Consider the following 6036-nt stretch of genomic DNA (forward strand, 5'->3'; position numbering starts at 1 on the left):
CCAGCCATGGTAATGGATACCACAGCCATCCCAGGCAGACACATGGGCTGGTTTTTATGTATTTTGTTCTCATGTAATTCCCAATATCCATAAAAACAGCTCAGCTGCCCAAGGCCTCTGAGTGCCACGAAGGCCACAGAAGGAGCCTGAAACTTTGGCTTCCCATTACAGACCCCGCAGAGCAAGGCTGGCAAATTCTCTGCTGCCCTGTTCCACCCTGCCTGCCTTCTCAGAGCTGTGTCTGCCACACGTGCAGCTGCACGCAGTGCCCGATGGACCAGACACTCTCACCAGCACAGCTTCTGGGGCGCCCCCTCACTGCTGCCAGCAGCCCCATGGGCTCAGGGTGTGCCAGGCACTGCTTGGGACAAGCTTGTCGCTCCCCTGCCATCAGCAGCACCGACAGGGCATCCCAGAGACCCATGCCTCTGGGCACCTCCAGGCTCCTGTGTGAGGCAGCAGTGCTGTGATGCCCAGCACGTGCTGTTGTTGCTCACACTGTGCTCACTGCAATGCTGCATGGGCTCCCACAGGGAAGGTTACACCTTATCCCTCAGCAGTGTGCTTACATGTGCTGGGTCTACATGGTCACATTTGGGGAATAAGGAGGGCAGTGGTGGCCTCTGTACATCGACACCAGAAGCTGATCCTATGTTGGGCAGAGCTGGCTCAAGAGGCCTCCAAGACAAATGCACTGTGGCACAGCTGTAGCTGGGAGGAGAAGGCACAGCCCTGCAAGCCCCAAGGCCAGGGAAGGAGGGACAGGAAGTGCTCCAGGCACAGAGATTGCCCTGCAGCCCATGGTGCAGGCCATGGTGAGGCAGATCCACCCTGCAGCCCAGGGAGAGCCTCATGGAGCAATTGGACAGGCCCTGGGGAAGCTGTGGCCCATGGAGAGCCCACACAGGAGCAGGATCCCAGCAGGAACTTCAGCTGTGGGGAGATCCCGTGCTGCAGCAGGGACAGAGCATTACAAACTGACCCCTCCTCCTTCCCCATCCTCCTACAACCCTTGCAGAGAGAGGAGATAGGGCAGTCAAGCATGAACTTGAGCTTAGGCAAAAGGGCTGAGTGGGGAGAAGGTGGTTTTAGTTTTGGTTTTGTGTCTCATTATCCTACTCTATTTTTAATTGGAAATCAAATTATCTTCCTCAGTTCCTGTGTTTTGCCCATGATGGTGGCTGGTGAGATCTCCCTGTCTCAAAGCTGTTTTGTGGTATTTTCTCCCCACTCTGCTGAGGAGGAGAGGTGAGAGCGTGGCTGAGTGACCTGGCAGCCAGCCACAAGCCAATGCAATGCACATCTGGAGTTGCTGTGTCCTCCTCCCCACTTCCTTCTCCCTTTCAGATGTGTAGAGGGGAGAAAAAAATGACTGTAAAAACTTCCCATCATCTTAGTAATAAAAACTTCTTAATTTTTTTCTTGAAGTCTCTGTTTCTGAGGAGCAAAGCTCACATGTTCTTCTGTCATGATACAGTAATTTCCTTTGTAAACATTCATCTTGCTTTCTCACTTCTTGGCTTTAGTTAGCAAAGGACATATAAAGTTTCCAGTCTGATTTTCATTTGGCTGAGAGTCTTTCTCCATCCCCTCTGGGTATCTCAGTGCTGATCCATCAGCACTGAAACGAAACTGGCTGGGTCCCACCCTTTTAGAGGAAACTCAATTCTTGGAAGCAAATGAGGAGGCAAAACCAGGCCAGATCCATTAGGGAATGCAACCATACAAATTATGTCCCACCTTCTCCATTTCCTCTGTCCTACACAAGTGACACATAAATGTCACTGGTGCTTTGCTTTTTAAGGAATAATTGATCACCAGTCCATTCTTCACTTCTAAGCAGAGTCAAAACCTGCCCTATATAACCTAAAGAAGCTTTTTGGGGAGGGGAAGGAGTTGAAGGACATACATCCTATCTGCAGGCCCAATACATCTGGAGAGCTTATTAAAAATACATAAATTAAGAGGTAGCTCATTGCATTTGTGGCCTAAAAAACAGCAAGGGAGGATTATCCTGAAAGAACAGGACATCTGTCTTGGATGCAATCAAAAAACTGCTGACTTTGTAACATGAGATGAACACATGACACAGCAAGAGGACAGGGATTACCAGTTTCACTCTTGGGTAGAAGGAAGAAAAAGAAAAAAATACTGCACTAGGGTGTTGTTCTGAATAGCACAAATTCCTTCATAATGAAACAAACACATGAAAAAGGGGAAAGGAGGAAAAAGTTATTTTTGGACTTGTTTGTGTGCAATAGAGGTGACTGAGTGCCTCCCCAACCCCGCCTGCTGCTGCACACACAGGAAACCAGTCACCTCTGCTCAAGCAACGTGGCACTAAACCCAAAATTGTGCCAACAAATCCCCCTGCAATGGCAAGCAAAACTCAAAGCACATGGTCAAACTCAGGCTGAAGAGGAATTATTCCTGTGTAAGGGCTCTCTATTTTTTCGCTTTACATGTTTCTTGTAGCACTTTCCTGGTGTTCATGGCTGGGATTGGAAGGGACTTCAAACTTTACCTCGTTCCAACTGCCCCTGCCATGGGTAGGAGAGGCCTCCTCTAGAGCAGGCTGCTCAAAGCCCCATCCAACCTGGTCCTGAACACTTCCAGGGTTAGGGCATCCACCACTGGATTGACTCCCCTTGGTGGATGTAACCAGGATATTTTCTGAAAAATCCTTTCCTTAGGATTTTTTCTCCTGAGAAGCTGAGAGGCCTCAGGAACAAAATGTAAACAATGGTTATCTGCTGCTGTGGAATGCAACAGGTACATCTGTGATTGGTCTCATGTGGTTGTTTCTAATTAATGGCCAATCACAGCCCAGTTGACTCTGACTCTCTGTCCGAGACACAAGCCTTTGTTATAATTCTTTCTTTTTCTATTCTTAGCTGACCTTCTGATGGAATCCTTTTTTCTATTCTTTTAGTATAGTTTTAATATAATATATATCATAAAATAATAAATCAAGCCTTCTGAAACATGGAGTCAGATTCTGTCTCTTCTCTCATCCTTGGACCCCAGTGAACACCATCACGGTGGACCCCATGAAGCAGAACTACACACTGGCCACCAAGGAACTGAAAAGTTCACAGCAAAGCCTCCTGTGACTTGGCACCAGTGTGCTCCACAACCACAGCTGCTTGAGCCCCATATTTACACATGAACTAGCTGAAATGTGTGTGACTAAACCCTTGCAGAGCTGTTTTTCTGTGGTGGGAACCACGGGGCATGACATGTAATGAAGACAGAGAAGGTGCTTGCAGTAAAGCTGCTGCAGCCCAGGTTCCTTGTGCCCCAGCTGAGAGACGGCATTGGATCACAGGAGCACTGCTGGGGAGCACACGTGCAGGGGAAAGGGGGCTCCCTTAAACCAAATGTTCCCCCAGCAGCTCTGCCCAGCCTTGTGGCTCACATGGAGCCAGGGCAGCATGAGCCCAGGCTGCAGGCAGGCTGGGAACCACAAGCATAACCTGCCTCTGATGCACCCTCCTCCAGTGCACTTCTGGTCACTCAAAGAAGTTAAAAAGTTTTAGGAGTTTGGCATTGTGTTCATTTGACACCAGTTTTTCAAGAATTGCTACTTGAGAGGTGAGTTCTGTGCTTATTGCAAACTCAGATTACTGTAATCAAAGCAATCAAACTAAGTGTTGTAATCAAAGCAATCAAAGTGAGTAATCTCTGTTTACTTGGCGTCTTTTGGCCTTAAGACACATTCAGCTTCTTTCATCTGTGATCCCAGCACTGCTTACACACTTGCAGTTTCTTCATGGCTTACCACTCCTCAGACATCAACAAAAATCCCTCATGAGTCACAAAACAGCAACACAAGAAGGGTAATTCCTAACGGGAAACTAAAGAGAAAATCAGTTTCGATTCCCTGAGTTGTTTAATTGCAGCCTAACCACAAATTTTTCTTGAGGCCACACCTCAGTACAACACTAGGGATGTGGCAACCTGTTATTAACATAGTGCTCATATGCAAAGAGCTGGCAGTTTTTGGTATTCTCCACAGGGGTGTTAACAACCTTTAAACTTTGACTCTAGAAAGCTGAGCTGTAGTAAACAGGGAAGCTCTGAATCCACTTCAAGGAGCATTAAGGAGGTGATATTTTCATTTGAAGAACTGGTGAAATCCCTCAACCCCCAGCAGACAGGATGGTTTGCAAGTCTGGAGTACAAGAACCTAATTTCTGAGTTCAGGCTGCCCACAATGCTGTCCCCTTGCTGGCAGGGTTACCTGCAGAAGGAAGTTTACAAAGATAAAAACTAAAACCCAGTCAGGTTTGCACAGCTGCAACCATCATCATCCCCTTGCCTGGGAACTAATCCTTGGGTGAGATAAAGGGACAAACAAACAAAGCTGGTGACTACCATGGGCCATCCAGCCAGCACCATGACACTAAGGAACATGTGGTAATCAATCACCTTTGTCCTTGTCTGACTTCAACTTGCCAGATGTTAACAGGGAACATCACACAGCTGGCACAAACTAGTCCAGAAAATTCCTAAAACACTGGCATAACTTCATGGTGCAGGTACTAAGGGAGCCGACCAGGAAAGGTGCTCTCCATGATTTGTTGCTACCAGAGAGGGTCTTGTAAGGGAAGTGGTGATTGGTGGCCATCCTGGCTACAGTGACCACAAAGCAATCAAGTTTAAAATCTCTGATGACAGGAGGAAAAGTGTCAGCAAAACTTCCAGCCTGGCCATGAGGAGAGCAGAGTTCAGGCCGCTCAGGGAATGAAGTCAGTAAGGTTCCCAGGGAAATGCTTTTGAAGGTGCTGGGGTCCCTCAGTGCAGTGTGGAGGATCAGGAATGGGACATCACACCATGATCAATGTAATCAAGTGGAGCTGAGTTTATTATCCCAAAAAGGACTATATTTACAATAAGTTTCTACTGTTCACACATCTGAAATAGAATGCTGATTGGAGCATCTGATTTTCATGTGCCATGTGAGGTCCCTTGGTTTGTCCAGCCAGGAGGAGACTGAGGTCAGCCCTCATGAGGGGCAGCTCCCACCTCTGCTCCGTGACCAGGGACAGGACCTGAGGGAAGGGAGCTGTGCCAGGGCAGGCCAGGCTGAGCATCAGGGAAAGGTTCTTGCCCTAGAGGGTGGTTGGGCACTGCCCAGGCTCCCCAGGGAATGGGCACAGCCTCAAGGCTGCCAGAGCTCCAGGAGCACTTGGACAACACTCCCAGGCACAGGGTGAGGAACCAGATGATCTTGAGGGTCCTCTCCAAACCAAGCTATTCTATGATGCTGATTTTTGGGGTGTCTTGTGCAGGGCAAGGAGTTGGACTTTGATGATCCTTGTGGGTCCCTTTCAACTTAGAATATTCCATGATTCTATGAACTAGAGATTAGTCTTTTAAAGCAAAAGTTCTGGCAACAGAACTTTTTTTTTTACAGAATTACTTTGCTGTAATGAGAAGTCATTACAGCAGAATTTGCATAAATTCACCTTTTTTTCCTCATAGAGCAGATGAACAAGAGTTATTTGAAAAGCTGAGTTCCTGCCAGCTTTATGCTTACCTGGAGCAACAAAACCAGCAGGACACCAGCTTGTGCAGATCTGAACCTGTCCAAGGCTGGTCCTCAAACACATCTGGGAGGAAGGCAGCCAGGACCAGCACCTGGAGCTCGTGCCTGCAGTGCTCAGAGATGAACTAGGAGCTCACAGCTCAGCTCTGCTGGAGTCACCCCTGCCTCTGTGGACACATCACCTGTCACTGCAGGGTTCTCTCCCTTCTAGTGTTTTTTGGTGACTTCATGCAATATATTACTCACCTTCTCCCAAAATCCACACCTGACTGAAAAACAAACAGTAAAGAAATGTCTGGAGGAAACTTCAGAAAAACACATGAAATGTCATGAATTCAAACACAAAAAAAATCCCAAAGAAATCTGAGGGAGCACAAAAATAATGAAGGTCTTCGATATTACAGAAAATGCAGATAAGAAGGCATTGCTTAATGAACTGGCACAGCAAAACAACAGGAAATGCAGCAATACAGGTTAAAATGCTT

The sequence above is a fragment of the Ammospiza nelsoni genome, chromosome 12 (genome assembly GCF_027579445.1).
Source record: "Ammospiza nelsoni isolate bAmmNel1 chromosome 12, bAmmNel1.pri, whole genome shotgun sequence".
Classification (NCBI taxonomy): domain Eukaryota; kingdom Metazoa; phylum Chordata; class Aves; order Passeriformes; family Passerellidae; genus Ammospiza; species Ammospiza nelsoni.